Source organism: Linepithema humile, chromosome 1 (assembly GCF_040581485.1).
Source record: "Linepithema humile isolate Giens D197 chromosome 1, Lhum_UNIL_v1.0, whole genome shotgun sequence".
NCBI lineage: Eukaryota > Metazoa > Arthropoda > Insecta > Hymenoptera > Formicidae > Linepithema > Linepithema humile.
This window is the reverse complement of record NC_090128.1, coordinates 41,214,071-41,226,454: the sequence shown is the minus strand read 5'-3', so window position 1 is coordinate 41,226,454 and position 12,384 is coordinate 41,214,071. Positions and strand designations below refer to the sequence as shown.

General features: G+C 29.1%; 1 long non-coding RNA gene and 1 pseudogene across 1 annotated transcript; one reads left to right on the top strand and one right to left on the bottom strand.

Moving 5' to 3' along the window:
• The first annotated feature begins 2,941 nt into the window (after window positions 1–2,941).
• LOC136997357 (uncharacterized) lies at window positions 2,942–11,533 on the top strand (annotated as a pseudogene).
• Window positions 7,704–8,397, bottom strand: LOC136997360 (uncharacterized). Its single transcript, XR_010888146.1, has 2 exons — window positions 8,283–8,397; window positions 7,704–8,014 (listed from the first exon to the last, which is right to left on the bottom strand). It is a non-coding gene; the product is annotated as an uncharacterized lncRNA (long non-coding RNA).
• Window positions 11,534–12,384: the final 851 nt, after the last annotated feature.

Below are 12,384 nucleotides of genomic sequence, written 5' to 3'. Positions count from 1 at the left end.
AGTCTCCTCTTTAAAATGCTTTTTTATGCATCTCGATACGATGATTTTTCGCCGAGAGATTCGCATTTGAAGAAAAAGGCAGATTCTTACTTCTAGGCCTCTCACTTACAGTACAGTCTGCAAATCGTTCTCCAACGCGACGGTATACTCGTTCTCGTCCGTCTGAAGAATACAGACAAAAACGAGATTCGTCGCTAAAAAGAACGGTACTCCATTCTGCATATGTCCAGCCTGCATGCTCGACAGCAAAATTGAGTCGAGTTACGCGATGGCGACGCATAAGCGAAGGTACATTTGCTGGCCTGCGCGGAAAAAGACCGTGTTCCGCTAATCTGTTTCGAATAGTGTCAACGGATACATTACATTCGCGGACATCTCTTAAATTGTTTCGAATTTGAACAGCCGTTCGATGTCTGTCTCTTAATGAATTTAAAACAATAAATCGGTCATCGTTTTCATTCGTACAACGAGGACGTCCCGAACCAGGTCTTCTTTGGACAGAATTAGTCTCCAAGTACCTAGCATAAGCACGTTGCACGGTTGACACTGATAAATCAAGTGCCTCAGCAACGTACCTTCGACTTCTCCCATCTTCAATTAACGCTACAACTTGAGCAGCTTTTTCAGGACTTATCGTCGCCATAATTGACCAATAATTTCAATGCGAAAAGATTAATTATTGTTTACTTTGACGAAGTCGTACGAATAAGTAACGCGTCTCGAAAGAAAAAGATCAAGAGAAATCAAGCACTCTTCTCGCAATGTGCGGTCGAGCATAAACAAAAAGTCAGGGCGGAGAAATCACAAAAGATCTGCAGACATCTCCTTCGGATGCAAAACAATTGATTGAAAAATAATGGTTCGAGTTTGCAACGGTGCACGGTATAAACAAAAAATTGTAGCTTATTGGGATCAAAAGCGTACGAAAGTACAGAGTCTCCTCTTTAAAATGCTTTTTTATGCATCTCGATACGATGATTTTTCGCTGAGAGATTCGCATTTGAAGTAAGAATCTGCCTTTTTCTTCAAATGCGAATCTCTCGGCGAAAAATCATCGTATCGAGATGCATAAAAAAGCATTTTAAAGAGGAGACTCTGTACTTTTGTACGCTTTTGATCCCAATAAGCTACAATTTTTTGTTTATACCGTGCACCGTCGCAAACTCGAACCATTATTTTTCAATTTTGCATGCTCGCGCTTTGTCATCCGCCATTTTCAATAAATTTATTTTGCAACATTGAAATAAATTGATTCTTAAAGTAGAGATTTTTAGCTTCATTTCCATATTTTATAGAACTTTCTATCTTTATTATTTACGAAGTTATCGTCAGTTGAAATTTGATGAATTTTTCCCACATTTTCAGTGTACCGCTTTTTTTTCGGGTGAGTGTATATATAAATATTTATTAATTTCGTGAAAAAAAATACTTTTTTTTGCGCGTGAATAAAAGAAAAAAACATTTTTTTAAATCGTTTCTTAAATATTTTTTTATCGGAAAAATAACGTTTTTCAGAGTGCGGTCGAGTTGCCGCTTCTGAATGCTTCGAACGCTTTCGTTTTCAACGCTTTCATGGAATGGTCAAGTAGCGCTACAGATGGTCTCAACGTTGGTAAAATTGACCGGTCTGAAAGTGTCTGAAGCGTTTGAAGTATAAAATTAAAAAAAAATATAAATTAACATATAAAACATAACGAAATTTAAAAATTTTTTAAAAATAAATAAAGATATAGCTGCAATATGTATTGTAAAGAATTATTTAGATATATATTCTTATCTTTGTGATGATGAGGAAATTGACATAATAATAACCTCTCAAAATATCACAAATGAAAACCGTATTAAGAATATTGAAAATTATGTTGAACATATACTTTGATTTCTTTCATCAAATAGCGTAATATTTGGCATTTTTAACAATAATGTAGCTCAACGTTTCTTATTATACACAGAATCTTTAGATGAGCACGTAGAACCACGTTACACATGTATGTTGTTTAGTCGACAGTCGACACAATTTCCCGCAATTTACGAAAATTCAAAAAACGCTTCAGTCGTACTACCTCTCCGGCTGCAGCATTGGAAGCGAAATGGTAGAGAATATTTATGACGTGACGTCATTTATATCATTGAAATGTTTCAAAGTGCTAAATTGACCGCAGTCGAAACGCTTCAAAGCATTTGTAGCAGAAAAGCTGGTTCTACAATAAGTTGCAAATGCCCCGTCACCGATCGCGAAGGATGGCAACTACTAATTGGAAAGCGCTATTTCTAGTTATTTTTAGTAAGACGGAGCATTCGCGACTGGCGACGGAGTATTTGCAACTTATTGTAGAACCGGCCTAACTCGACCGCACCCTCAGATTGACATTTTACCCATTCAGATTGACCAATGAGAAACGCTTTTAAGAACCATTATGAAACGTTTTAAAGAAACATTTGTGAAACGTTTCTGAAAAAAACATGTGCTATTTGAGTTCCTGAATCATTCTTATAGTATTCTTTTATGAATTTCTAAAGAATTACAATGAAAAGAATTACATAGAAAAGAATCAAACTTGAAGAATACTTAACAAATTCACTGTGCTATTTGAGATAAATATACATTACTTATGAATATATATTTAAAAAACATCTTGGCATCTTGTGAGTCATGAATTTAACATTATAAAACAGGTATTTCCCAGTACACATCGAAATCTTGTAGACATCGAAAAGATATTTTATTCAAGATGTCTTCAAGATATTTCTAAAAGATATCTAGAAGTTTTTTAAAAGATGTCTAAAAAAGTTTTGTTGAAGATATCTTTATAGAATATCTAAAAGATATCTATAGACATCTAAAAGATCTCTTAAAAGATATCTTTAATATATTTTTAATAGACATATTAAAGATATCTAAATGATTTCTCTTAAAATATGTCTTTAAGGCGTTTCTAAAAGATATCTATTATATCTTAAAGACATCTAAAAATATGTCTTTAAATTATTATTTCTAGTAAACAAAATATAATTAAGTGTTATATAATACAGATCATACGTATAATACAATAGATGTGTTGCTCTAATTATTAAAATTATGCGGGCATAACATTTATTTTGATTCCGATTCTGGTTCCGATTTCCAATTTCGAGGTGGCGCGCGACGGTGCCACGATGGTTCGGTCTCTATTTCCGCCGACCACGATCCTAGGCGGACGCGTATTCGATAGAGAACAAAAGTAATTTTCTTTTTTAACATAACTTTTGTAAGACATTTTATAGAATTATATTTCATTTTTATAATATTTGTTAAATATTCATAAAATTACACACACATACACACACACACCATATTCACAAATTTGAGGTTATATCTTGTACAATGCCAAAGCCGCATAGCAAATTGTAAGCCTTGTTCATTTTGTCTCTCGAGGACTGCTCGGAGTTTTACATTACATTGATTGCTTACATTTTAATTTACTACGCAGCTTTAGTATTGTACAAGATATAACATCAAATTTGTGAATATGGTGTGTGCGCGCGCGCGCGCGCGCGTGTGTGTGTGTGTGTGTGTGTATACGTGTACATATGTATAATTTTATGAATATATTTAACAAATATTATAAAAATCAAAGTCCCCTTAATCATATTTTGTTGTTATAGTACAACACAACATGGCTAATGTCAATATGAGAGTATTCTTTGACATCGAAGTGGGTGGATTGCCCATGGTCTGAATAGTCTTACTTAGAGCTTTTTTCAGTTATCTATCCTATAACGTACGAAAATTTTTGCGCTTTGTGTAGTAGAGAAAAAGGACTGGAAAAACAACATATAAACCGTTGCATTATAAAGGCATTGTATTTCATAAAGTTGTGAAGGATTTTTTAATTCAAGGTGGAGATTTTTCAATAGATAATGGAACAAGTGGCGAATCAATTTATGGTGAAACATTTGCAGGTAATTTTATTATTTTAATACCGTAGACTTGATTTAATGTATGAATTTACAAAGAATACAATTAAAGTATATTATCTTTGATTACTACTTAAAAATTGCAATTTTTGTAGATAAAAATTTTATCGTGAAACATAATAAGCCATTTTTATTATCAATGGCAAACCGTGGTAGAAATACTAATGGATCACAGTTTTTTATGTAAGTGCTTTGAAATAATATTTAAAAATACTATATTTTTAAACTGTTAGTTGCATTGTTATTTAAATTTATAATCTGTAAAGTTTAATAGTGTATATATCTGTTAAATATCAATTAGTAATTAATATCAATTAGTAATCAATTATAAAAATTACAAAGTATAATTTATTGTTGCACGATATTATGTCTGTTTATGTATGTAGTAAACTTTGCAGGCATCTTAAGAAACAAGATATTCAACATGGTTATAATTATATAAGTTCCAACTGCTCTTAACAAATGACTGTTACCACAGTCTTGATAAATACGTTTTGGACACACTATATAATCGCTCTTCCTAACAACCGTTGCTCTCCAACAGTCATGACAAATGAAAGCTGTTTTTGGGATCTTCTTTTCCAGTCGTTCTTCAGGCGCTCTACATTTTCATCACAAGAAAAAAATATTTTAGTATCGAGAAACAAAGGTATTTATATATGTATAAAGTTTAAAAAATTCTATTGTCATGGATATTATAAAATAAATATTATATATATAAATATTACATCTATATATGCAGTCTGTTTCACAAAAGCGTGTACAGAGAAACTCGAAAACGATTTGGGATAATGAATTGAAATTGAATATTTAACTTAATTGAAAAGAAAAACACAGATTGGGCATGATATAGATTATGACGCTTTATTAATAAATTGTCCTATCACCTCCATTATCAATAATTGCCTGGCATCTCCGAGGTATACTTTCTGCCAATGTTATAGCACAATTTTAAGACAAATATTTCTATATAAATTTAATCTGTCGAACTAACTGCTTAACAGTATAAATATTCTTCCCTCGGAGCTTAAACTTGCACGATTAATAGAAGAATTTGCCAAAAAAAAAGCTTCATCCGAAAAAATAACATTGTCCTAATCACGGTCCAAATTCTCTTTCGCCCAAGCGAGCCTTTTCTCGACGTAGTTTGCAGACAGTAGCGGTTTATTCACTGTCCTACGAAATTTCACACTATGAGCCTGTAACCGCCTTCTTGTAGTATCACATGACACTTTTTTGCACAAAGCCGTTTGTCCGCTATGCAATAATAAACGGGGATTCTTTTGAAACATCTTTAAAATCATTGCGTCTTGCTTTTTCATTGTTTTTTGCACAGAGTCACGATCCGGCAGGTCAACAACGTTTTTTACATCGAAATAGCGTTTCATTCACTTATTTACAAATGTCTTCAATTTTTTTCATGTACTTGGAAACCGTTCCGTATGTCATTTTTGGTCCTTTCTATGAAATTAAAAAAATACACTCAACCGCAAAAAAACGGGCCATTCAATCTTAACACAATTTTTTGATATTTTTGATATTTTTGAAAAGTTGAAAGAAAATTTCTCTTTAAACTATTGCGTTGCTCTGAGGAATCGATTGTCTGACACAAAAATATATGAGTATTTGACTGTATATGTACATGTATATACCAAAAAATATTATTTAATTCCTCTATAAAACAAAAAAATAGTTTTCGATTTTTTTATTACTCAGTTCTATTGATTACATTGTTTTAATAAAAAATATTTTTACTTGAATATATTTAGCAATAATAAAAAATAATTTTTATTATGTATTTTGTCGCTTCTGACATTACAATCTGAAACAGTTGTGATGAATGAACAAGAGACTGTTATATTTAATGAGAGAACTTTAACTTTTTTAACTTAAACTTTTTTTTTATGAGAGAAGAATTTTAACGATTTGTTGAAAAATTAATTTTGGAAAAATTTTTATTTTGTAAACACACGGTATGAAACATTTTAATTTTGTAAATACTCTTTTAAGAAATATTGTGATATGCCGAAGAGGAAAAACTATGAACATTTGAGTCGTTCCCAACAATGGCGTCGACGACAAGAAATAGACAAGAAGTTTACAATTAATGAAACAAATAATAAAGAAATTGAGAATGAGAATCCTCAAGGAGAGTCTCACAAAAATATTGATTCGTAACATTTCGATGGAGAATGATGTATCTCAAGATGTTGAAGATTTTGGGATTGATTCTTATTCTGAAGATTCTGACGTGGAGTCAGATTTAGATGATAAACATAACGATGAAGTTTTGAATTGTTATCCACAAAAAGAAGCAACACTACGAGAATTTCTACGGAGTTGGAGTATTGAAAATAATATTACTCATGTAGCCATTACTAAATTGCTAAAAGGTCTCAAAGCTTATGGACATGAAGATCTTCCAACTGAAGCTCGAACGTTGTTGCAAACACCACAAACAACATCAATGATTAATACTGCTTCTGGAACTTATTATTACCACAGATTGAAAAGAGCATTGGAAGATCATTTGAAACACACTAGATCTGTTAATATTGAAAATCCAATCAGGATCAATTTAGGCATTGACGGTTTACCACTGGCAAAAAGTTCCAAAGCACAGTTTTGGCCACTTTTAGGACAAATTGTTCACATAGATTATAGAGAAGAACCTTTTGTCATTGGAGTTTATCATGGATATTGTAAACCAGCAAAACCTGATGAAATTATTGATAATTTTATTGAAGAATATACTGAAATTGAAGAAGAAGGATTTAATTATGAAGGAAAAAATTATGAAATTTTGATAAATACCGTAATATGCGACGCCCCGGCAAGAGCATTTATGAAATGTATAAAAAGCCATACCGGATATTATGGATGTGATAAATGTGAAGAAGAAGGTGAATGGATAAATGGTCGGATGTTATTTTTAAGCAAAAATGCTCCATTACGTACTGACGAAACATTTTTGTTGTGGCAAAATGAAGATCATCATTTAGATAATTCACCTTTTGAAAACATAGCCTTGAAAATGGTTACACAATTTTCTTTAGACTACATGCATCTGGTTTGTCTTGGTGTAATGAAAAAACTTACAAAATTATGGATTACAGGTATAAGGAATGTTAAACTATCTGCTTCTGAAATTCATAAATTGTCAGATAATTTGAAACAGTTAATACCGTATATACCTAAAGAATTTTCAAGAAAACCGAGAGGATTGAATGAATTGGATCGCTGGAAAGCGACGGAATTCAGATTGTTTCTTCTATACACAGGCTTGGTAACTTTGACGTCATATTTACCAAATGATTACCTGAGGCATTTTTATGTTTTACATTGTGCAATTAGTATTTTGTGTAATCCTACTGATTGCAAGTATAATAACAAATATGCAAATGAATTGCTAATACACTTTGTACAAGCATACAAGCTTTTGTATGGTGAACAATACATTACTTACATTGTACATAACTTGATACATTTGCACAAAGATGTTCAAAACTATGGATGTTTAGATATGTTCAGTGCGTTTTCATTTGAAAATTATTTTAAAGAGATGAAGAAGATGCTTCGAAAAAGTGCACAACCTTTACAACAATTACACAGACGTTTAATGGAAAAATCATACAATGAAAGAGATATTAGATATGAGTATCAACAATATCCCATTCTTCTGAATTCCAGGAATAAAGAATTATTATTTGGATGTACATATTCCTACCGGGAAATAAAATTCAAAAATTTTTCATTGTCTTGTATAAGAGAAGCTGACGCTTATTGTTATATTGATCATAAGCATATTGTCATGATTGAATATATTGGTAAAAGAAATGGAGAAATAGTAATAGTTGGAAAAACATTACAAAATTCATCGAATATTCCTTTATATCCATGCGATTCACGGCAGTTGGGAATTCACATCAGAAATATATGGTCCGAAATTGGCATATATCCAGTCAGTAAAATAAGCGCTAAAGCAATGCGACTTCCTTACAAAGAAACTTTCTGTATAATTCCCATTATACATACTGATAATTGAAGTAAGCAATTGCTGTAAAATAAAAAAATATTTATAATAAATAATTATATTACATAAATAATATCAATGATAATTATATATATATATGATGCTAATGATGTCACGAAAGATAATTTCTAATTTTTGAAAATATTTAAAAATTTTTTAATTTATTATAAATTTATAGTAAATTTTATCGTTATTAAAAATTCTAAGCACAACAATATTTTAGAAAATAAAATAATGTTTTAATTATATATTAAGAAGATTACTCCTTCTATTTATTTCTTTAAATACTTACTATTACTCAATCAATATTTTATTTTAGATGTATTGCGTTGTATTTTGGGACCAATATTGCCAAATTGTTCCTAACTGTTGGATAAACTTTTTGCAAAAAACATTTGCATATCCATCATCTAAATATAAATTGACTAATGCAATAAAAAAAAAGCTGAAGCCTGGAAATGATTGGAACGTTTCCAATTATCATAAAATTTTGGGACCTTATGATACTTACGATAAAGCTCGAGAAATAGAAAAGTCATGCATTAACATCTCGACTTCAGATGAAGTTCAATTAGCTACATTAAATGATTCTGAAAAAAACCAAACATTACCTGCAAAACGTTTGATAAAACAAAGACAATTTTATGGCGATTCTTCTGACGATGACAATCATAATCGTAAGTTATTGGATAACATAAATTAATAAATATTAATAGATAAATATATATAATTAAGAAATATTATATAAATATTGAACTAAATTAAAATATTGAATAAATATATATAATTAAGAAATATTATGTAAATATTGAACTAAATTGAAATATTGAATTAAGAAATATAAATATTGAAGAGTCATAAATTTATTTACAAAAAATTTTATGTATATTATACAGCAAGTGCTTCCAAAAGAAACAAAACAATAGAATTACCGCCAGGAAATTATAAAAATCGCTGGGGAAATGCTACACCTAAACAACTTGAAGGAGCACCGGCAAATCCAGAATATAATAAGAAGCAAGTGAGTATTAAAAATAATAATGAATAATATGGATTAATAATTCTTTACATTGATATGTAGAGAAATAATGAATAATAAATAAAAAATAATTATATATATATTACAAAATATGTATACATTATATATTTAGATATATATATATAAATAGATTTTTATTTTGAATTACTCAGGACCTCATATGTGATAAAACTTCAAGTGTTAACAAAGACAAGCCAATCATTTCTGATGTTCCTTCATCTTTGAAGGATCATCTATTTTCGCTTCAAGTTTTCCACGAAGAGAATAAAAGTGAAGAAATGGAAATAAATGATGATATTGCTGACTGTTATCGAGAAATCGGTAGTAACGAGGAAAATTCTAATTATAATATAGAAATTGACAATGATGATAAAGAAGCTGAAGACGAAACTATCGGTAACTTTTTATGGAATAATATAGTATAATACAAGTCAGTAATTAATAAAGAAATTAAATAAAGTATGATTATTGTTATTTGTTACAGATGCAGAAGTGAATCTTCCAATAGTGACAGTGAATATGAATGAAGAAATACATGCATCTCTGAGTAAGTAGCATTATTTTCTGAAACAGTTCAAGAAATTGAAACAAGAACTGCAAATAATATATATCAATTGTATATTTTATTGTATCATTGTTCTCTTAAACACTGCAAATAATATACACAAGTTGTGCGTTTTAGCACATTGTAGTATTATAATCTTTTATATATAATATTTTTATTTTCTTTGAAAAATATTTTTATTGTATTGTATATTGTACCATTATAGCATTATAAATTATAGTATTATTATTATATTATAGTATTATTATTGTATTTTAAAATTATTTATAACATTGCAAAAATTTGCATCTCTTCTGATAATGATTATATTAAATTTTGAATAGTAAAATATTAATAGTTTTTTTGTTTCAGATTCTTTAAGTGAAAAGCTAAATATTTTATATGAAGGCTTTGAACAATTAAGAAAAAAGATAAAACAAGAAGCAGCTAAAAATAGTTCCAAACTGAGTGCAATACTTGCTATTTTAAGAGATAAATTTCCAGCAAACGAAGGAATTGATGAAGTTACTATGGATTTGATGCCTCAATTTCCTTTGACATCAATTGAACAATACCTAGAATTCAATGAAACATTGAAAAATAATGAAGCATTTCGTAAATGTTTTGTAAGTATCACATTATTCATATAAATCAATCAATGGATTAATTTAGAAATGATAAATATCAAAGAGTCAAGAATACTTGTAAATAATGTTTTAATAATAGCACTTACAGACAATATTTTTTGTAGGACAAAAGAATTAAATGTATTGGTGGTGACTCCATACAAAAAATGGTTTCCAATATTCTAACAAACTGTATATCATTTGACCTTGGTCATAAGCTATCTTGGACCGGTGCAAAAAATACGATTGCAATAGAAAATTCTACTTTTGCAAACATCATAGTTGGTAAGTGGTACATACTTTTGCATACAGTAAGAAATTATCTATATGAGCTTTCAAATTTTTGCAAATGTTATTTTTTAAACAAATGAAGAGGAAAAGAGGGAATCTTGAGCCCAAGAATTTTTAGTTGTTATTCTTTTAAAAATTTATGTAATATTCGAGTAACATTTCGTATAGGTTTTGGTTAAAATTTAACCATTTTCAGTACATCTTAAGTAAGATTCAATCCATTATTTATTATATATATATAATATTTGTAAGAGCCACGTAATGCAACATATCAAATTTTTAAAATACTTTCATTTATTTAATTAATTAGTACTCATTGTGTTGTGATTATTTTATGATTTCATACATATTTTTTACAAAACAATCTTTTAATTATTCCAATTGTTAAATGACAATGTATTATTTATGGCTTTTACAAATAATTATATATATAATAAATAATGGATTTAATATTGCTTAAGATGTACTGATGGTTAAATTTTAATCGAAACTGGAATATTAAATAAATTTTTAAAAGAATAATAACTAAAAATTCTTTGGCTCAAGATTCTCTTTTTTCCTCTTCATTTGTTTAAAAGTACATGAGTCTTGGTTTTAACATTGTTATTTTTTATTTTATATTCTTTGTGAATGCACGTATGAAAATACTCATTGACATTTATAATGTATAAAAATTATATAGAAGTACAACTTGCTAGCTATTTTTTAGAATAGTAATATTTTTATTTATATAAATAGAAATCTTCCTCAACCCCATATTTCATGTTGTTCAACCATATTTATCTACTAATATAAATATGTATATATTTGCAGCGGCTGTAAGTTTTACAAAAGGCAAAAGTTGTAAAACATATCAAGAGCTGGTTACAACATGCTGGTGATAAGATGAGATATAGAATGAAAAAACAACAATAGAGGACTGCTTCATCAATATTCTCGATTGAAATACATTTGGCGTCATCTTTCATATATGTATATTTGCTATTAATAAAATATACTGTGTTAATAAAATATCAAGTGAAAAAATTGTTTTCAAGTTTCTCTATCAGAGAAACATAATATGACAATGTTAAGTATACTAATTAAAAGTTGCAGTTTAGAGCAATTTGCACTTATAATTAATATACTTAACATTGTCGTGCTATGTTTCTATCCATTTTTCCAATATAGATTTTAAGATCTCTCAAAAAGATATCTAAAAGATATATTCAAGACATCTAAAAAGACATATAAAAGATATCTAAAAGATATTTAAAAGATATCGAAAAGAGATCTGTAAGATGTCTTCGAGACATCTTTTAGAATCTGCAAGATATCTAAAAGACAACTCTAGATATCTGAAAGATATCTTCCCGGTAAAAAATTTCTCATACATAATTAGACAAAAATAGTACATATCTAATTATACAAAATTATATACCGAATTTGTCCATACATAAATAGATACACCTATATATAAATGAATATGAATATATATATTTATATATGATTATATAAAGGTGTGTATGAGTAAATATACATTTTCCTGTGTTTTTATTGCGCAAACATAAAGTACATAATCATACATACATCACATCATATATATATATATATATACTCATACAGTACACAAAGATTGCATACACATTGCATCAATCTTTCATCGCAATGTTGCAATATTGCAAATTCACTGCAAAATGTTGTTGCATCATTGCTGTGGGATTGCAGCAACGTTAAAATGTCCGCTTTTAGGAAGATTGTAACGAAAGATTACAGTAATATTGCAATGTAATGAATTTGCAATAATGCATTGTTATTGCAATCTTAGAATAATGTTGCATATATTTTTATTTATTCGGACATTTATCTGTCCAATTTTTGAACAATCAGTTCAATATCTGAATTCCCTGTGTTG